Here is a 23,157-nt window from a genome sequence, read left to right on the forward strand (position 1 = left end):
TCCTTAATACACTTTTGTTTCCGTTTGTAAAGTACTGCGCATCACCTTTTGGTCTCTTAAAAAGATTAGTAACAGATATTTTGTGGGTGCACATGGACAGTTGGAGTTAGACTCCAGTCTGATACAGCGGGGGCATTCACCATATTGCTAAGCACAGTCTCTGATAGGTTGGAGTTTGTTATTGACATGCGTAAACAACTGATCATTCAGGCATTTCTAAAACGCATGTGGTTCAGTTCTGCTCTGAGGTGAAGGTTCAAACGATTGACGTCTGAAGCTCTCCTTTGTTTCAGCCCTTTATAAGCTTGTTTCTTTATCACATGGACTGTCAATGATAATGGATCCTTAGCGGATGCAAAGCGAATTACAAATTATGTAGGCGTCGAGGCCCTCTGGCCCAGTAGGCTTCATCCATGACGTAAAGTACCCTAACATGCTCCTTGATTCCACCGCCTTTATGACTGATTTAATGTGATTATGCAGTAAAGGGATGATTTAATGAAGCCTGAGACCTAGATCAGTGGACAGATAGGTCAGTAGCGTAGCTAGTCACTTTGCCTCCCGTGGTGGTCCATGCCGTTGCTGCTCCATGGCGCCGCACTGAAGAGCGGGAGGGTTTGGGGAGGGAGAGGCTGCCGCCCCCAAAACTTGTGCCGCCTCCCCTTGCTACACCACTGAGATAGACTATCTATGTTTGAATAAGAGCTGTCCACGCACATATTAGCGGTAAACTAGACAGCATGCCGGAAGAACCAGCATCACAAAGTAATACACCTTCAAAAACTAAATAGATTGGTGGAATTAGCCTAAAACATAGCTGCCTTTCACATACACGTTATTAAAAAATAAATAAACAAAATATTACAAATCGCTAAAATCACAAACATCACACTATACATTGAATGATAGAATTAAAAATAGTCTTATTAGGAACCCTAAAATCTCATAAAGGATCTTCCTCCAAAGCATGGTGAAACCTCTATCTCCTGCTGGGTTTGCTAACGGCCCTGGAATTTTGCACGCATGTCCCAGCTTTTCCTTAAGTATAGGTCAGTTGCTTTGGTTGCAACACCTAAACTCTTGCTCTGCTGGATAATAAAGCTGTTCTTTGCATAACATCTTGCTCATTGAATTCAGCCTCACCTTGTTATACAGATAGCAGAACAGCAATAAATGTGACATATCCTCTCTAACAACACACATACATTTGTCTGAAACCACCAGACTTCTCCTGTTCTTGATGGTGTTCAACAACAGGCAGCCACGCCTTGCCAAAGCAGAACGTTTTTTCTTTCTTTTTGAGTCTCACGAATGACAAGATGTTGTGAACATTCTGTGAAGGATGGAACAAGCTGGCATGGATCTAAGGATGGAGACTACTTAAAGCAACTATTTTCTGTTTGCTCTTTAGGTGAAGGAATTGCTTATTGGTGACGGAATTTATCTTCTTCTGCCTTAGCAATTTCTTATTCAATGCCTTGGACAGACCGAGTGTCTTGGCTTCCTTTTCCCATTTGGTTGCGAACAATGATTTGATATTTATAGAAAACTGTTCTACCAGGTTTGATTGTGTAGGTTGGTGTACTGCAATCTCCATCTTTTGTAATTTCTGTATTTAATAGGTGCCAACTGTCACCTGGTCCTGATAAAGGAAAAGCCAATGTCTGATTCCAGACCTATTGTAGGAAAACCTGATGGCAAATTCAGAAAAGATTTCCAGAATTTCCTCTCATAATACTCTACTCCGAAATACACTTGTCCATTCCCCACAACTCTGCTCCACATGCGATTTAGCTACCAACCTTTTCCTGGAAGACTTTATCAATAAAATGTGAGAACTGATGACTGTGTTTGCGCACCAGCTGTAAGATGGCATTTGCAGTTGCTTCAGATTTTCCTAGAGTAGAAATGGTTTTCCATTGAAGTGATCTATCAATTGTTACCCTTAGCTACCTAAATGATGTCACTTCTTCCATTCTTGCTTAGGTTAGAAAAAAGCGTATTCTTGCAATGCGCACTTAGTTCTAAAGGTCCTTATCTTGGTTTCCTCTGTATTGCTGATTACGTTATTTGATTTGCAATAGTTTTCCATGGCTGAACATTAGACTTGCAAACCTCTAGCAGTTTTTGCTATCAAAATGGAATCATCAGCATAGAGCAGGACAGGGACCTTGAAGCCATATAGTATCGGTATGTTATCGGGGTCTTTTCGAACTTCATGATACAACTCATTAATGTAGAAAGAGAACAGGAGTAAAGCCTTGCTTGCCCCTCTGCTAGTCTATATTTTGCTGATGTGCTCTGTTTGGTGGAGTCTCACCTGGGAAGATGTTCCAGTGTACAACAGTTGAATTAGAGACAAAAGCCCAGGATAAATGCCCATAATGCTCAGTTTTTCCCATAGACAATTTCTTAAATCCAAACCAAAGGCTGATGAAAAATCTAGAAAGGCCACATACAAAGACTTTTTTATAGCTGTGCTGAATTTGTAGATAATGTTCAGAAACGTGAATATCTGATCGATCGTCGATGGTTCTTCTCTAAAATGTCCTTGTATTGGTGACTAAATGTTACCATTAATGACCCACTCATTTTGTTATTGGAAGTGGGAGGGGTTAAATCTACCTATTTGTTCCTCCTACTAAATTAACATAGTAAGCGGACTTGTTAACTAAAAATCTCCTGATCAATGACAACTGTGATGTATAGATGGTGCATCTACCCATTGTAAAACTCAATGAAGTTTCTTTAAAAAAAAAAATAGTGAGCCACTCATTCAATGCCTTCACATTCAGTTTCGAAAAGACACTACAATCTGTGTCGATTAAACTCATTGATCTATAACATTTTGGATCATCTTTGTGTCCCTTCTTATATATTGGGATGATGATACTGTGTAACCAGGAATCTGGGCAGTTGTTTGCCATCACAATCTCTTCGAAATCTCTTGGGAGTATTTCGGCCTACCAGGCCAAGTCTGTAAGAAAAATCTCTGAGGGAATCATATTGGGTCATGGTGTATTTCCCTTGGGGATCTCCTGTATTACTCCCTTCATTTTGTCTTTTGAGAAAGCTTAAGAGAGGTTGTCACTCGTTGGTGGAAGTAGTATCCAATCGTTAGTGGTGGACAAAAGTCATATATCCTCCACAGGGATCACTGCGGGGTTAAAAGTTGAATTAACGGGGCATGGCTTAGAGCCCACGGAAGATGGCGGCGTCCGGGTAGACCACCGGGAGCCGGCACAGGATACAAGCACTTTTGTCACTCTCCCTGAAGGTTCTACTCGCCCAGATGGAGGGATAGAGATGCGGTTAGACCCGACATCATTTTGTCCGCCGGGCGGCTTTCTGTTCAGCCGTGAGGTCTTTGTTTTTGCTAACGGCTCGGATCACCTCACAGTGCCGCCCACCATTTTGTGCTTGTAGCCGCTCTATGAGAGAAAGCTCTTTCCTTATGAGGAAATGAACTCCTTTAAATGCCATAACATTTTTCCAATTATCTATGAAACCTGATACAACTGTAAGTTCTTTGTCCTGTTATGCCCCTGCTTCCTTGGCTTTATTTTTTCTTCATGGCGTCTCCTCGCATTTGAGTTAGGATGGTGGTTATCTCCTCACAACTTTTGTTAGTTTGAGTAGCTCTGAGATATTTCTGCTCAAATGTAATACTGCAGTGTCTATTTTACGTGGAGAATACTAGATGATGTTTTTTGGTGATTTTTTGCTCTTCTCTTCATGGTATCTCCTCGCATAACTGTCAAGATGGTGGTCATAATTCTTGTCTATTTGAGTAGCTCTGTGATATCTCTGCTCGAGCACAACAATGGAGTGTCTACTTTTACGCTGAGGTGCTGGATTTTGGAGATTTGTTTTGTGTCTTTGACAATTCTCTCCCCCATATTCTTGCACATATATAGGACATCTGAAAAAGTTGAACTCTTCACTTCCACCCTCAGCTCATAAGTTCATTAAGAATGACACCGTCTTCTCAAAATTAAAATAAATAGAGGATTCTTTGGTTTCTTCACAAAAATGTTCCTCTTCATTTGGTCTTGGCGGAACTTCTTCTGGGAAGGCTACTACCAAGCACCTGAAGAAGGACCCTCCTTCCCCACAAAGTCTCCTCCACCTGTTTCTATGGAGCTCTTGTAGGAAGAGATACATGCCTTAAAGTCATTTATGAAGGAAGACAATTCCAAGCTGCAGATTCTTACTGATAAATGGTCTCAAATGGAAGAAAGGCTTATTATGGCAGAACAGAGCATTGCATCCTTTGGTTCCGTGACCATTAAAAACACTCTCTTCAACTTCAGGTTTCTTCCCTTCAACAGCAAATCAAAAATGTGGATAACAGAAGCAGAAGGAATGATGTCTTTATGGCTTGCCAGAGGGATCAGAAAGCTCTGATCCTATCTCTTTTCTAAAGTCCTAAGCTTTTGAATATGCCTGAGGACACTCATCTCAACATTCAACCGGCCCATAGGTTGGGTCATCAATCATCTTCTGTTTCCCATGCACGCAATCCAAAAGGAGTCATTATGTACTTTCTTGAATATACCGACCTCCTTAAAGTCTTTGCTGCCGTCAAACTGCTGAAGCGCATTTCTTGATCAGGAAGTCCTCTATTTTTCTCCCAGGACTACGCAAAGACTACTGCTGACAGGCATAAAGAATTTCTGAAATCTGACATCTGATCTTCGTTCACTTGGCGCTTGTTTTGGACTATTTCACCCCAGTCAATTTAAAGTTACATACAAAAAAAAGACTACTACATATGAATGATCATGTTAAGCTGAAAAGCTTCATCAATGCTTGCATGATAGAAACTGTGGATACTTCAGGATAATCTACTTCTTAATTGATGTTGATTTAGATAACCTTGTTAGCTTCAAAGTTATGATGGTTATATAATATGTTATGATCATTTCTTTATTGTTCCCTGGGAGCTCTCAAGAGTTTTCTTCTCCTTTAACATTGGTATTGTTAGTAATGATCAATAATTCTTACCTAAGTTTGCTGCAGGTATCTCACTCGTGTTTGTTGTCTTCCCTGTACTTTGTAATATGTGCTGTGTTCTTCTCGTACTCTCCTCATGGACTCCCGATGTACCATCTACCCTATGTGGCTTCACCCACCCATCTTTCCTTGGATTATAATCCTTCGTAGGTATGTTTTGCTTGTTATTTTTTGTGCCATCATTGTGTTCCTGTTTGCTCTGTGGATTTATTTTTCTTCTTCTTGTTCCCTCATTCTTATTGCTTTATTGTTTCTTCTCCCTTTCTCTTCTCTCTTTTCTTCTGCTTTTTTAATCACCTGTCCTCTATGGTCCTTTGATATATACATGCCTTTTTACAGTTTACTATTCTTCTTTTTCTTGTTTGGTATGAACTATTGAATTCTTTACTTTTTAGAATTTCCTTATGCCCTTAAAAATAATTTCTTGGAATGTCAGAGGTTTAAATTCCCCTATCAAACGACAACGTGTTTTATCCCACTTACCTAATCTAGGTGCCCATATAGCTTTAATTCAGGAATCCCACCGTACAGAACAGTAATCCTTAAAATTGAAGAAGGGATGGGTGGGTGGTGTATTTTTCTCTCCCGGACATGGTAAAAGGAATGGGGTCATAACTTTATGTCATAAATCGTTGCATGTTAATTTGATTTCCCAGGAATCCGACTATTTTGGTAGATGGCTCTATACTAATCTATTAGTGGGGACATTTTCAGTCTCTTTGGTAAATATTTATGCTCCTACTATCAATGACTCCCTTTTTTGGTTTGACCTGAATCAAATGCTTATTAATCACCTTGAAGAGAATTTTATTTTAGCTGGTGATTGTAACCAAATAGTAGATCCCTTTATCGATCGTAACTCTACAGTTACTTGTATTTCAAATAAAACTCAAAAACTTTTTGTCCATACTATTAAGCAATGGAAATTAATTGATTGATGCCTGGCGTCTATGCAACCCTACTTTGAGAGAATACACTTACTTTTCCCAAGTTCATCAAACTCAATCCCGTATTGATTACTTTTTTGTATCACATAATATCTCACAATCCTTATGTTCAGCGGATATTGGATCAATTCTAATATCTGATCATGCCCATTTCCCTTCAATTGGATTTACCTTTTTGCTCTCATACCCCTGCAGATGGCATTTTAATAACTTACTCCTATTAGATCCCACTTTCACCGCCTCGTTTGAGATATTCTCACAGGATTATTTTCAAGTTAATCAGACAATCTCCCTTTTCATATTATCTGGGATCCCTTTAAAGCAACTGCATGTGACTTTATTATCACCTATGTTTCTAAAAAGTGGAAGGCATCCCGCATTCATACAAGTGACACTTTGGCACAGATAAAGAGACTGGAACATTCCTTTAATACATCCAAAGCAAAAGAGTGTCTAACGGAACTTATTTGCACTAAACTTCAGTTTAACAAGGAATCCACAGATAATTCTTCTTTGTTTTTGCTAAAGTCTAGTGCAAAGTTCTACGGTGGTAAGAATAAATCAGGCAAATTATTAGCAAATTACTTAAAGGTTAAAAATAATCCATTTAACGTTGAGTCACTTATTGATACTACTCATACGGCAAGGTATAAGGACTCTGAAATTTTAGATGAATTTGTTCGGTATTATGAATCCTTATATACATCTGATAATGTAACTTCTGACTTCAACATTTCTCAGTATCTTTTGTCAATTCTTAAACCTGCAGATATATGTTTTGACCCTTCATTGCTGGAAGCTGACATATCGCAATCTGAATTACATACTGCCCTAAACACACTCAAAAAAGATAAAGCCCCTGGTCCCGATAGATTTACTGCTGAATTTTATTCACAATTTGGCAAGTTACTTCTCCCCAAATTGCATAATCTCATAACCCCTTTCTTGCTCTCTGGTTCTTCGTCAGGTTCCTTTTTAAATGTTTAATTTGCCTTATCCCTAAAGAGGGTAAAGATCCTCACTTTTGCAAAAAACTACAGGCTTATTTCGCTAGTCAATGTTGATTATAAAATATTTTCTAAAGCTTTAGCTCTGAGACTTGATTCCTATCTTCCTGATTTGTTGTCCGGAGAACAATCTGGTTTTGTTAAAGGATGCTATCTCTCTGATAATACTCATCTATTTTTTGACATTCTTTCTACATCCCCTCTTAAATCTGAGTCTATTGCGGCGATTGCTTTGGACGCAGAGAAGGCATTTGACTGTGTGTATTGGCCCTTTCTCTTAAATACTCTTCATTGATTTGGATTTGGCCCCAAAAGCATTTCCCTTATTTCTCTCTTGTATTCTGCCCCAAGAGCGGCTATTTGTGCTAATGGACTTACCTCTTCTTATTTTTCTTTAGGAAGAGGGGTTTGTCAATGTTGCCTGCTTTCCCCTTTTCTTTTTAATTTACATTAGAGCCTTTTCTTTCCCGGTTGCGACAGAGCCATGATATTCGTGGATTTCCTTTTAATGACTTGCAGATCAAGTTCGCATTGTTTGCTAATGTTGTCTTAATGTTTCTTTCTGAGCCCCTTTCGTCATTGCCAGCTTTTCTGCAGGAAGTTTCTTCATATAGTAATGTCTCTGGGTATAAACTGAATAATGAGAAATGCAAAATACTGCCCTTGACTAAATTGACATTTAATGAGGATTTTGTTGTCTCCAAATTTATGTGGAATCCTCAGCACATTAAATATCTTGGTTTATGGTTTGCTCCTTTTATTTCCTCTTCAGTTTCTCTGAATTTAGAAAAATGCAAACATAAATTAACTACTTTGACTGCTAGATGGCATCCTCTGCACCTTTCCTGATGGGGACGACTGGATACCATTACAATGATGCTGAGCTCCATTGTATTGTTTACTATATCTAATCTTCCGCTATCCAGTCCCCTTAAGTATTTCCGGAAGATAAATTATATTCTTGTTTCGTTCCTTTGGAACCATAAAAAACCTCATGGCTCTTCTTAAATTATCTCATCCAAAATCAGAAGGGGTTTAAATTCCTGGAGTTTCCTAAGTATCATAAGGCATTCTTATTACGCCAATCCTTTAGGTGACACTCCAGTTCCACATTGGTATGCCCTTTATGGGTTGAAGTGGAAAAAACTTTCCTCTTCCCTTTCTCTTGTATGGAATACTTATCCTTCACTCGAAGACCACAATCTCTTTCTACACCTATTATTACATTTTCATGTAACTTACTAGACTCTATTCTTCATAATCCTTCCATGGACATTGACACTTGCCTCAAATCTACCATTTGGCATAATAAGGCTATATCAATTAATAATAAACCTATTTACTGGAAATCCTGGAAAAATAGAGGTTTCATTTTGGTGCATCAACTTTTTTGGCATAATAATTTTTTACCCTTTTCCCAAGTTTGCCATCAATTTGGCTTTCCCTTCAGGTTTGAGAGCAAATATAATGTTTTGCAAGGTGCCTTGTGTAATGCTTATGAACAATGTCAACTCTTTATCATTTTATGCCATGAATTACTAGTCCAGGTTGCTGCATTCCTCAGCCTAAGCTACTACTATCTATTCTTACTTACTCTCATCTGATTCTAACAAGACCACAACAAAGGTGAAATTATCTTGGGAGTCTGATTTGGAGGTCAGTTGGTCAATTCTTATTTGGACTAAGATCAGGAAATCCTCTAGAGCGGCAAATGCCATGCAGTCCCTTTTCTTCATATATAATAGGCTTTTACTGACTCCTGCTCTTTTACATACAATGAATTCAGCTACACCTGACACATGTTGGACATGTTCTTTGGCACAGGCGGATATTAAACATTTACTTTTTACATGCCCTTCTGTCCCATGCTTCTGGAAACAGGTTTGGGCTCAGATTAATTTATTTTTTCACACTACAATCCCCTTTTCTTACTCTGCCATCTTCCTAGGTAGCTTATCTGAAGCTTGGTGCTCACTCTCTCATGACACACGTATTTTGGACCTATTATTGGTGGCTCAATTTCAGCAGATCACCAAGAATTGGAAAGATTGTACTAAATTGTCTTTTCAGGCTTGGTGGTATGCGGAGTGCTATAACCACAGACTGGATACAAACTATGTTTCTCCTATGTCTTTAAATCTGAAACGCTAGATCTTGTGGTCTCCAGTCACACAGTTCTTAGATGACAGTGCGCAACGTTCTTTTGCCCGTACACCTATTCAACAACAAGTACCTCAACCTCCCTGAATTTCCTTTTATTTCTGCTTAATGTAATTAAGTTTGCTATTTTGCTATCATAGTTATGTATATAACTCATTTGTAATCCACTTGTTTTATCTTCTATTTGTATGACCAAACTTTTATTTTTTCAGACTGTGTATAATCTCTCTATTCCATAGATGAACTGAACTGTTTTGTTACGTCTCTTTCATTACAGAAGTATTTGTATTATATTGTTCTATTATCTTATGCTTTATTAGGTTCTAAATAAATTGATTTTAAAACTGAAAAAAAAGTTGGATGAACTGTTTCTGTGCAATTGAACAAAAATGGGTAAGGTGTTTACCTTTGGCGTCCTTCCTGGGAAATGCATTCCTGATAAAAAAGGATACCACATGCTGCTTTCAGTTCCATTACAGATGCATCATCATTCCCCCATTATCCCATCTTGCAATTGCAATGACCACATATTAGAGTAAAAGCTTTGGACTGGCAGTGATGATAGAGTGCTTCCTTGATACAATTTAAGAGGTGTGTAAAGCTGGCTAGATTGGCAGAGATTTATTTTACAAAGAAATGCATGTCGAGGAGAACAGAAACACATTTGTTGAAAGGTGTTTCTTTGATCACTGGTTCTAAACACCATCCATGCACAGCTTCAAAGTGCTTACACTAGCTGCCAAAGAAGATATGATAGCACAAAAAAGGACATCACTATTTAATTTCAGCAGAATAGCTCATCCGGTTAAAGCAGCTGCTGCATAAGTATCTATTAGGGCTTCATATTTCACAGATTTGGCTCACCCCTTCAAAACAACAAGATTAATAAACAGGCTACCATTGATATGAATACCTGTAACACAAAGTTCTCCATTACAACGGTGTTTCAAGATGAGTAATGATTACCGCATTTAGCTGAGATTTCCCAGCACGATTTTCACTGTTTTTCACAAATTATTGCTTTGAATGATGTGGCAAAACTTCACCCATTAAATAGTGCACAATGTAATATAGTCTGAGTATTGCATTACTCCACCAAAATATAGGCCCAGGGAAAATGAGCACCTAACTGTTTAGAGCACGTTGCAGTTAAGTAGCAAAATATTATATAAACATTGTTTCTTACTGGTTGCTAGAGTTCAGTCTGAAATTTGAGTCACATCAGAATCCAAAGAAATCTTCTTAGTTCAGATTCTATATTTCTTCAGATACAAGATGTTTAAAGATTTGCTATTGGTGAAGTTTAAATTTTATACATGTTTGCAGAAGTGTGTGCGAAACTAAAATATTATTTGGAGCTTGGACTTCAATGTACCTCTCACAACTAATTGGCCTACACCCACTGTAACACTCTCTGGCTGGTGTATGTAAGAAGCTGTGTTATTTATTGGTTGAGAGGGATGGAAGCCGAACTCCAATAATAAACACAATCCTTGTCAGGGTGAACCAGATAGGTCACTTAACAAACCTGTGCTTAACCCTCTAGTAGCCTGGCACAAAAGCAGCCAGGCTTAACTTAAAGGCAATGTGTAAATTGTTTATGCAGCACTCCAACAGTGAAAACACAACAAAAGAAAAATCCCAAATCAATTCAGAAAAATAGAATACAAAACAATGAATAGAATGACCCCAAAATAGCAATTGTACAAGAGTTATGAGTTATTAAAAGTTGTAGTGAAAATCGCTCCAAAAGGCACAAAGCGCCAACTTCGTTTATCTGGTCACACTGGACTGGGGCACAGTTCAGGCCGGCAGTGATGGTGCACGGCCAGATTTTTGTCCTTAATACAAGATCTGTGCAGCATGGCTCTGCAAAGCTGTGCATCAGATGCGGTGAATCTCCTAGGTGTGCAGCCATGCATCATCGGATCTGTTGATGCCATTGGGTAGGAGCTGCACAGCTCTGTGGGGCTCGGCGTCGCTCTGCAGCTTTCAGATAGGATTGGCACGGCACGGCACGGTTCTGCAAGTTTTTGAGTCGCTCGGTGTTGGTTCCAGTGAAACCTTTGGTTCTGAAATGCGTGGCTTTGCAGGGCCCTGCGTTGCTTTGCTTCAGATTTGAGGGGACCTTTCGTTCCACAGGGAGAAGTAAACTCTGACTCCAGCCAAGGGTCTGAGACCTGGAGTGTCGTGTAGTTCTTACCAATCCATAGGATCTGCGCGTTTGTTGGACAACATAAACTAGGAGCTTGGTGCCTAGACTGATTTCGAACACCCCCGCAGGATATGTTGGCCTGGAGACCAGCTAGCTCACAGTGCCATCGTAAGCCCCCTAACCTTACCAGGGAGCGAATGGTGTCTGGTAACCACTGAATATGACAACCCTGGCCCCTCAGGGATCGTGGAAACAGAACAGAATGTTTCGCTCAGTCACTCATGCTCACTTATTCTCAGAGAAGTATACAGAGAATACACAGTGGGACATTTTCAATATATTTATTGAACTAACGTTAGTCTTGTATAAAATACGTGTGCTACAATGATCTATAGACAGAAGCAGATAAAAGTGATTACGAGCACTAAAAGCAAGAATAGTAGATACAGTTCTATGATGGTGCTGAAGCAGTGTATATATATTACCTACTGGCGGTCGCCATTAGGTAGTTATAGTTAGGACCTATTATCCATAGGAAAATCGTAACATTCTATTCCCAATCACTTTTGCGCTGGTTGATGAATCTTTGCAAAATTTTCAAAACTAATCGCCTGTTCTGGTCAGCTCCTATCCTGAAAGTTTAGGGGTGATTCGTCAAGCGGGCCTGAGAAAATAGGGGGGTCCCAAAACGCGTTTTCCCCATGTTATTTTCCATAGGAATTTTTAGACACGGCTGCAGCCCGAACTGCTGAATGGAATTACACCAAATTTTGCAAAACCGTAGCCCTTGGTTCACAAAGCGCCCTTTTTTTTAAATGATGTAAATCCGTTCAGTTGTTCCTGAGAAATTCAAAAAATAGTGGTGAAAAAATCATTTTTCCATAGGAAACTTTAGACACTGTTATAGCAAAAACTGCTGAATGGAATTACACCAAATTTGGCAAAAAGGTACTGCTTGGCTCAGAAAGCGACCTTTTTAAAAATGGTGTAAATCCATTCAGTAGTTTTTGAGAAATTAAGAAATAAAGATAGTGATATCTATGGCCGCGGAGGATCCGCGCACCTTCCCGATCACGAGCTTCATGCTAATTGGCTGTCAACACTCCAAACCAGGAAGTGTTGGCAGCCATCTTGTGAACTGAGGCACAGGCAGCGAAAAAAAACAACGTTATTATTTAGCCCCCGGTTGGGCCAAGTCCCGGGGGCAATCTTTATATTGTAATGGCCCCCAAGCCCCGGGGACTGTCACCCCCGGGGCTTGTGAATAAAATGGGTGGGGGGGCTCAAAGGCCCCCCCAAGCCACGGGGACCGCCACCCCTCCGGGGCACTAAGTATGCAAATTGGAGGGTCCGTTACTGTCCCCACAGCCCCGGGGACCACCACCTCCCCGGGGCTCTGCAAATGGTGGGAGGGGGGCCGCGTGGCCCCCCTCCTGGAGCCCTCGATGGCCCTGGGGACCACCACCCCCCAGGGCCGGCTCCTGCAGTGTCCCGGGGTGCCCACCCCCAGGACACTGCAGTTTGCTATGGCAGGACGGGAGCCTCACGGTTTCCGCCCTGCCATAGCAAACTCTGTTTTGGGTTTTGGAAGAGAAACCTGCTCTCTCTTCCAAAAACCAAAGCCGATTGCTTTTCCACATGGGGAGCTGCATCTTATCAGCTTCCCATGTGGAAAAGCAGTGTCGGCTCCCACAGGTCGCGGGGAGCCGGTGGGACCGTGGGGGGATTGGGGACCCCCCACAGTCCCCAACAGAAAGGGCCTGCCCCGGGGGATGGGGTCCCCGGGGCCATAAATGGCCTGAGGAGGGGGGCAACGCAGCCCCCCTCCAGATAAATTAAGAAAAAAAAAATGTCCATGCCCCGGGGATGGGGTCCCCGGGGCCGATTATTGCCTCGGGAGGGGGGCCACGTGGTCCCCTTCCAATTTTTTTTTTTTTTTTAAATGGGGACAGGCCCTGGGGGATGGGGTACCCAGGGCCAGTAAAATAGGAAAAGAAGGGGGGCCACACAGCCCCCCTTCTTAAAAAAATAAATAATAAAAAAAAGACCGCCCCCTCCCTGCAGCACTCTACAAATGCGCCCCCTGGCGCGTTTGCAGATGGGGAACTAATTCCCCTTGAACACTGGGGGTCCCTGGGGGCCAACTAGCCCACCTAGGAACCTCCAGTATGCGCCAGGGAGCTGCGTTGCAGAGAGGTTTTCAGAGGCCACGCCCCTTTTTACACCTCTCTGCAACGCAGCTCTGTGGCGCTTAATGGAGGTACCTGGTGGGCTAGTTGCACCCCAGGGACCCTCAGGATTCAAGGGGAGTTAATCCCCCAACTTAAAACTCGCCCCCTGGCGAGTTGTAAGTTGGGGAATTAATTCCCCTTGAATACTGAGGGTCCCTGGGGGCTAACTAGCCTACCAGGTACCTCCAGTATGCCCCAGGGAGCTACGTTGCAGAGAAGTGTTCAGAGGCCACGCCCCTTTTTACACCGCTCTGCAACACAGCTCTGTGTCACTTACTGGAGGTACCTGGTGAGCTAGTTGGATCCCAGGGACCATTAGGATTCAAGGGGACTTTATCCCCCAACTCAAAACACTCCACGGGGTGAATTTTTGCTCAGTGGTGAAGGGAGGGGGCGGGGCTTGAGGTGACATGTGTGCAAACACACCCTGTGGCGCGTTTTAAGTTGGGGAATTAATTCCTCTTCAATCCTGAGGATCCCTGGGGGCCAACTAGCCCACCACTTACCTCCAGTAAGCGCCACTGCGCTGCGTTGCAGAGGTGACCCAGGCCATGCCCCTTTTTACAACACTCTGTAACATAGCTCCGTGGCACTTACTGGAGGTATCTAGTGGGCTAGTTGGACCCTAGGAACCCTCAGGATTCAAGGGGTCTTAATCTCCCAACTTAAAACGGCCACAGGGCGTGTTTACACAGTGGTGAAGGGAGGGGACGGGGCCTGAGGTGACGTGTGCAAACACGCCCTGTGGCACGTTTTCAGTTGGGGAAATAATTCCCCTTCAATCCTGAGGGCCCCTGGGGGCCAACTAGCCCACCAGGTGCTTCCAGTAAGCGCCACTGCGCTTCGTTGCAGAGAGGTGGTCCAGGCTGGGCCCCTTTTTACACCTCTCTGCAACGCAGCTCTGTGGCGCTTACTGGAGGTACCTAGTGGGCTAGTTGGACCCTAGGGACCCTCAGGATTCAAGGAGACTTAATCTCCCAACTTAAAACGGCCACAGGGTGTGTTTACCCAGTGGTGAAGGGAGGGGACCGGGCCTGAAGTGACGTGTGTAAACACGCCCTGTGGTGTATTTTAAGTTGGGGAAATAATTCCCCTTCAATCCTGAGGGCCCCTGGGGTCCAACTAGCCCACCATGTACCTCCAGTAAGCAACACAGAGCTAGGTTGCAGAGAGGTGGTCCGAGACCATGCCCCATTTTACACCTCTCTGCAATGCAACTCTGTGGCACTTACTGGACATACCTGGTGGGTTAGCTAGCCCCCAGGGACCCTCAAGATTCAAGGGAACTTTATCCCCCAACTTAAAACACCCACGGGGCGTGCTTGCACACATGTCACCTCAGGCTCCCCCCTCCCCCCTCCCTTCACCAGTGTGCAAACACACCCCGTGGCGCGTTTTAAGAGGTATTTTTAATCCCCCTGCCCTATTTTGTACTAGGGGCTTATAGAGGAGGTCATGCTAGTCACAGGGGTACCCCAACGCATAGTCTTCCCTAGTGTATGTAGGTGTTTTCACTGTATTCTGAATGTCTTTTAGCATACCACTGGCTCTAGGCCTGGTTAGTCAGCGTCTGTTAACACCAGTACCTGTCTGAAAAAGTTGTGGGCACAGAACGATTTTGTAACAAGGCCTCTTTCTGCTCCTCTGTTGGTTCTTTCTGCACTTGTCTTGCTTCTTGCTGCACTTTTCTTCGACTTTGAGGACTTCTGTTGCTTCTTTCTGCATTTCTTCTTTTTCTTTCTGTGCGTTGTTTCTTCTTTCATCACATGTCCTACCTCTGTAGGCATAGTTAGAAACTAGCATTTAAAAAACCTTTGAAATTCACTGAAAAAAACATAGGTTTCAGGGGCGTTATAGTTAGGAATTAGCATTTAAAAAACCTTTGAAATTCACTGACAAAACCATAGGTTTCAGACACATTATCGTTACAAATTAGCATTTAAATAACCTTAGAAATTCACTGAAAAAACATAGGTTTCAGGGGAGTTATAGTTAGTTGGACATTGCACTTGAACTAACTATAACTCGCGCGCCCGCAATGCACTGCTGATGACGTCACATATTACATCACTCATGACATGGTCAGTGACATCACTCATGACATCACTGATGACATCTCAAATGATATCACTGATGACATCATCCTTGTGATAGAGTGGCAGACCTCCTCTCACCCTAATATAACCTTTGATACACACACTCAAAAATAGAAACTAACATTTTCAAAACAATGGATATACCAATACCACTTACAAGACACCTATTCAGTAATTCCAAGATCTACACACACATCCTCTCATTCACCAACAGTCCTATACAGTCACTCATACATGTACTCACTCATCATATGTACTCATACACCTATACATCCTGTTACACACCGACACTCATCCATAGAGTTACTCACACACATAGTCACACATGCAAACAAAGTATCAAACATCCATTTACTTGCATATACAGTTAGACACACACCACCACACTTACTTCTACAGAAACTTACACATACTTACTCTCTTAAGCAATCACTTACAGAAACACATACTAATTTATACAGGTACTCTTCCAATCTCTCACTCTCACATATACTCACTTATATACACCAATACTCACATATACTAGTTACTCATAAAGACACTATTGATACAGTCATTCACTCACTAACACACCCATACACACACTCATCCACCCATAGAGTCTTGTACACATGCTGTCTTCAACACATACAAACAGTGAGTCACTCATTCATGCATCTATGCACTACGTAATACCCTCCACCGAACCATACAGACACTCATACTGATACTCAAAAAAACAATTAATAACCTATATAGACACTTATGTAGCTACTCACCAACCCATGCAGCCAATTATACACAAAGTGAGAGACTGATACAGATATTTATAAATTTAAACATTACTCACTAACCAATGTATTCACTAAGATACACTTAATCAGTCAGTTATACAATCAATTTTTCAACAAAAATAATCATCCATTTAGATACTTATATACCCATTTATTCTTCCATCAACCTTGAGATATACATATATAAAACATATTTAATTTTCAGATAAACACACATTCACTGGATGATGTCATCAGTGATGTCATCAGTGATGTCATTTGAGATGTCATCAGTGATGTCATGAGTGATGTCACTGACCATGTCATGAGTGATGTAATATGTAACGTCGTCAGCAGCGCGAGTTATAGTTAGCTGAACTAACTATAACGGGGGAATTTCACGGGTTTTGTACGAGTGCAATGTCCAACTAACTATAACGCCCCTGAAACCTATGTTTTTTCCAGTGAATATATATATATATATAGATATATATGGAGGCATATAAAATAAGGTAGTAATTGAGCGTACTCCTACTATGCGAACCATACTCTAAGTGTACCTAGAATGTGTGTAGGTGTAGAGCCAAGAATCCCCCCAAGGGATTATCCACCCCATTAACTGATGGGAGAGAATGAAGGACCCCGTCTTGGTCAGGAACTGGACAGCCCTCACGAGATGTCAGAACGCTGCATGGCGAATGTTTCAGCATTCAAAGACCCTCGGTGTCAGCTGAAGTGCCTCCTCTCCTAAACTATTGTGACGCTCATCTTTTATAATAGAAAGCAGCCTTACGATGTGCATATAGATTACTAATGTTATGGATATGTAGTTAGCCTTGTCGCCCTGTTGTTAAAGACAGAGATGACATTTGACCATAGTGCAAGAAGAGACCTTGTACATGATGTACAGGGCATTGTGCGAATGTTGGGCGAAGTTAGATATGTAAACAAGTTTAGTTTCAGACAAACTAATCAAACATTGTCGCGCACGCAAATATGTGCAAATGGTCACTGCTGAAAAATAGCTTTGTTACATTGGCCTAACTCGGGAATATAACAGGAATGTAGCACTTGGAGGGTCAGGACTCCTACAGATGCCAGCAGAGGGGACTTGGTCAGGTCCAGAGGGCCCAGTCAGCTGGAAAACAAGAAGGGCCTCTGTAGCTCAAACAGGAGGTCAGCTAACTGAGTACTGGAGCCCCTTCCGGGGAGCTTAATTTCAAGGCAAGCAGAACCAGTCTCCCTTCTTCAGACAGTAGGTCAGTCCTTCTTCTGAATCTTCTGCCGGTCCAGGAGTGTTCTGGTGAGAGGTTCTTGGTGGTGCCACTATTATCCTCAGTGCCAGCCTGTGGTCCGGGTATTCCTGTTTGTCTAATCTTCTCCCTTTCCTTGCTTTGGCTCTAAAGTGTCTAGGATAACAAATGTCAAGCAGACCTAGATGTGAGCTACATTTGTCAGTTGAAGAGCAGGCATCCCTAAGAAGTTAGGAAGGGGGGCAAGCCCTGAGGCTACCCCTTTGAAGCTGAGATGGGTTGAGTGCCACCGCCCAGAACATCCTGCTCAGGGGAGCAATACCCTGGCTCATACCTAAGGCCCTTTTGTTCCTTTATTCCTGTGTGTGAAAAGAATACATAACCGCCACAGGACAGCTATTCACAGTAAGTGATCCTGGACACTTGCAGAAAGGCACATTTGGTTGAGGCAGAAAAATGCAAACTTTCTAAAAGTGGAATTGCCATAACAGTAATTTATAATTAGGGCTCCCGGTTTAATGGTATTTATTTTTTTTACATTTCTGTCTGTATATATCTATATTTCATTTTTGCTACTTTAATTGTATTAATCCATATTTATTTTGGGTTTTGTGAAAAAATTAACCTGAAACTATTATATTTCCACATTTATTTAACCAATAAATATGCACTCATTGCTTGAATGCTTGCCAGGTTTCAATTACATGAACACCTGCAGAAGATAAACCAATGCACTTATATGAAAACATGCAAATTTCAGTATCAACCTTGTGCAAATCTACTGCTGTTTAAGTCTCTTTACTAAAATTCCTTTCTTTTTTAACACCCTTACCTATCAATCCACTCAGCTATTGGCCTGGCAGACAGTATTCAGAATCACTCAAAAAACAACGCAATTTCTGTTTTTATCCACATTTAAAAATAAATACAGACAAGAGAATAATTGGTTTTCTGTTTTTATCTATATGTAAAAATCTGTAAAAATGGAAGAAGGAGCCTTATTTGCAATCCGACTTTACCACTAAAGAGGGTTTAAACTACAATTCACGTGAGTGTAAACAGCATTTCTCTATCTGGCCTCAAACTTAAGTTAGCACTTATGTAATAAGGTAATCCACTGTTATGGGAGAGATAGCCTTATAGTAGGGGAAAATAACTTTAGGATTTTTCCCTGCAAGGACATATAAACTTAAAACCACATGTCCTACTTTTTAAATACCATGCACTCTGCCCTATGAGCCTTTGGGGCTTACCCACAAGGTGTTCGTGTATTAAAAAGAAAGGCTTAGACCTGGAAAAGGTTTATTTTGCCAAGTCAAAATGGCAGTTTAAGGCTGCACTAGAGGCTGCAGTGGCAAGCCTGGGGTGGTCTAAAAGGCTACTTTAGTGGGTGGCACAATGAGTGCTGCAGCCCACTAGTAGCGTTTACTTTCCAGCCCCTTGGCACATGTAGTACCATATATTAGAGACTTACAAATAAATTAAATGTACCAATTAGGTGTAGCACAAGCACTTTGCCACTAGTTAGCAGGGAAAAAGTGCACAGAGCCCGAAAAGTCAACAAAAGCTTGTTCAACAAAGGAAGGCAACAATCTGGGTTGACCCTGCAGTAAGTGCCAGGTCCAACAGTGTTGTTATGAGTGATATCCACAGGTGAAGCACGTGCATCATCCTCAAATTCTGCTGCAATATAATTACCTTCAACGGCCAGCGCTTTACAAAAGGAATGCTCTCATGGTTTATAGGACTGGAATTTATTTTCATGAGACAAAATTCCCCAGATCTGCACCATTTGAAACCTGACTGAACACAGCAGCACCACAGTCTGGGACAATCTCCTACTCAAATTAGAATGTCTAAGTGGCAACCATTCGGAAGGATAAGGGCTATCACTTCAACTAAGACTGACAGTTAAGGAGCGGGGGTATGTTTCAATTAAATAATACCTCCTGAGTATTACTAAAAAGTAAATAGACGGTTTGAAAACTGCTATGAAGCCCACATTGGTCCAAGTAAGGCTGATCTATATTCAGTAAACACTAAAGACATCCCACTCGCTTCACTAGAGTATATGCCGACAGTACTATGTATGGAACACTTGAGACCACAAGTCAAATACTCTGTAGTGCAAGCTAGTGCTGAGGTCTTGATACAGCAATAATGACTGGAGCTGCCAATACTACATATTGCAGGAGTATTTAAGAACAACCATTAAAATCTCATTTGGCTCATTTGAAAAGTGGACCGAAAATAGTCAGACCCTCAATTAAGGGTCACAAATGCTACACTTACTTTTGAGCTTGCAATCTCTGTGGACCTCTTTACAACCACTGTGGTTTACAGTCTTACTGCTTGGCTTTTATAAATCAGCATGCCTTTCATTTTTGCTAGTTTTGTTCTGGTAATCATTAACTTTTCATGACCACACTAAAGCCTCAAGTGTGCAACAGATTGTTGAAAAAATGTGTAGTGTTAGTCACCAGGCTGAAGATGTTGTTCTGTCACTTCCTGTGATGCCATCAAGGTTATATGATATCACTTCCTCTTTACCTATAGCTGGGATAAAACAGCATCAATGGAAGGACTAAGAGAAGGGTCCAGACTGTAGTTTAAAATTCCCCAACCGTGTTTTTAATTGTCATTTCGCTATCCAGTTCAATCAATCAATCAATAAGCTTTATTTCGATTTAAAATCATAAAAGCAATACATTTAAAAGAAAAAGCTCACAACCAGTCAATACAATACGCGATCTTCAAGTTCATTACAATGGATTAATATACAACTCCTCTGGTTTTACGTAATCTCATAGCTGCCTTCAAAAAGTTTAAAACACAGAATAATGTAAAGTGATCAGTAGACATTTTTAAAAACAGTAATGCCACCCTTACATGTTTAAACTTAAGTTTCTTGAGCAGATCTTTCAGATACTGTCTCCTTGGCCCAGCATAAAAAGAGCATAAAAATATAAAGTGAAGGGTGTCCTGCGGAGATCTACGATCGCAACCGCAGGGCCCTTTATCACTAAGTTTTTCAGTAAAACCCTCTGGCACTGCTAATAAAAAATGGATAAAACCAAATCTTAAACGAGTCATTAAAAATCTTTCATGTGAATTAAGTACAAAAGACAGATAGGGTTCTATACCAGTAGTTGTTTTGATCATGGCGTGTTCTCTCACAATCCGCTTTAAGAGTTCCGCCTTTTCACGAGTGGTAACCAGAAAATTAGAGTGCAAGATCTTTATACTTCCCTTGTCGCTGGGCCTACTTATCTCGGGTGCACTGTACAGTTCCTCAAGTCCCAACTTCATGAAGGTGGTTTTGACGTAACGCAGCCACGGGATTCTGCTGCTATGATCCAGGTTCAAGCAGTCCAATAAAACAGATTTTGTTAGGCCAGAATCTTCATTGAGCCAAATTTTAAGCCAGCAAAGAAGAGGTCTAACGGTTACCAACTCAGAGAGATAGCTAACCCCCAACTCCTCGTGTATGCTAAAAGTGGGTGAGCTAGGCGGAACTCTCAACAAGCATTTCAAATATTTATTTTCCACAGTTTGAAGTTTAGACGTTTCTATAAAGCCCCAAACTTCGCTACCATATAGAACCGCTGAACGACAGATGGAATTATACAGTTTTAAAATTAGACCGGGCGTCCAGTACCCTAGCCGAGTTGCATATCCCTTCATGGACCCTGTAATCCTGGACATATTAAGACATTTTTCGTCTATTAGATTTTTAAAATTCAGCTTTACATCAAAGGTTATGCCTAAATAAGTGAACATGGGTACGTTTCCTAGTACATGTGTGCCAATTGTAAACTTCTGTTGTCTTCGTGGTTTCTCCCCTACCGTCATCACATATGATTTAGTGAGATTAGTAGACATGTCCAGATTTGTCATAAAATTTGTAAAACCATCTATTAAAATTTGCAGTGCAGAGGGAGTGCGGGCCAGGAGAACAGCATCATCTGCGTATAATAGGACTGGAACTTTACGTGAGCCTATCCTAGGGACATCTGTCGCAATACTGCTGAGAGTGGAGTCCAACCCATTTATATATAACACAAATAAAAAGGGTGCAAGAATACAACCCTGGCGCACCCCACTTGAGCATTCAAAACTTTTGGTTAGATGCCCCGCGGGCGAGTACCTAACTACGGCTGATGTGTCGGAGTGAAGAGTATACAGTATGCCTATAAGTAGTGGGTCAATCCCCATATCGCCAAGCAGTGCCCACAATTTGCTGTGATTCACACGATCGAACGCAGCTGAGAGATCCATGAAGGCCAGGAATAATGATCCCTTTTTGGCTATGGTGTATTTTGCACTAATTAAATATAAGTTGAGACATTGATCCACTGTGGACTTTCCCTTCCGAAACCCATACTGGGTGTCGGTAATCACCCCCCTTGAGTTCTGCCCAGTCCTCCAGTCTGTTTAAAATCACCCCACCCAAAACCTTCATGGTGGTATCTATTAACGAAATAGGACGATAACAGTGGGGACTGTCCCTATCCCCCTTCTTATAAATCGGGACAATTATTGCAGAAGACCATGAGGCTGGCATTTTATTTGTAATAGCAGCGTTTAAAACTCTGGTCAGAAGCGGGATCCACACTTCAAGGTTGCTATGATAAAGAACTGGCAGAATACCGTCGGGACCCGGGGCCTTGTTACGGCTTAGGGCGGCAATACCTACACTAACTTCGTCCATAGAGAAAAATAAGCCCTTTAAAGTACACCTGCCAATCATCCGGTAGAATTACTGTTGAGATGTCTGGCTTATTTGGATCTGCAAAGCAGGGACTATTTATCACCTGCCAGAAGCGTGTAGTGTCATGTAATTCTGCAGCCTCTGTTAGGTCTTCCCAGGCCGCACGCTGAATTTGAGTCTTGCGCTCCTTTAACACCCTATTATACTGTTTGCGACATTCAGCCACTTTTGCCTTTACACGCGGAAATTCTTTCATAACCATTTTAAGGTTCCTTAGAGCAAGTGAGCATGAGGCATCAAACCATCTATTATCCAGCGGGTTAGATTTCCTCGCAGGGACAGTAAGAAGAGAGCTGATCAAATTTGCAACAACCTTAAGGGAAGTAATTGTTTCTGGCCCCCCCACAGTGGGATCTAAGCAATTAATAAAGTGCTCCTGTCCATCTTTAAAAAGAGAGGAAGTTAATAATTCCATATCTACTTGTGCCCATCTTACTCGCCGCCCTTGACCCGTGGTTGAGAGGGAGGAGGCCTTGAGGTGACTAGTCAATAATGTGGCGTGGATGATAGTGGACAAGAGGGTTGTGATCACTGAATGGGCTAGAAATAATGTGAAAGTTTAGGATTCTGCTTGCCAACAAAGGGGTGGCAAAAACAAAATCAGTAAAAGAATTACAACCTCTCCCCTTAAAAGTTGGGGGAATTAAACTATCTCCAGTGACGGAGAGCGTTTCCATTATGTTTACTAAGCCCAAAGAACTTGTAACAGTAGTAAGTTCTAGACCTGTCTGCGAGTGTTCCATATGTAGGCCCTTACGCACCGGGCATG

At 41.6% G+C, this 23,157-nt stretch overlaps 1 protein-coding gene across 1 annotated transcript in view; it reads right to left on the minus strand.

The window, feature by feature from the left end:
• SERINC4 (serine incorporator 4) overlaps positions 1-23,157 on the minus strand; it is a 305,592-nt gene that overhangs the window by 253,689 nt on the left and 28,746 nt on the right. The window lies entirely within an intron of this gene.

This window comes from Triturus cristatus, chromosome 3_1 (genome assembly GCF_964204655.1).
Source record: "Triturus cristatus chromosome 3_1, aTriCri1.1, whole genome shotgun sequence".
Taxonomy (NCBI): Eukaryota; Metazoa; Chordata; class Amphibia; order Caudata; family Salamandridae; genus Triturus; species Triturus cristatus.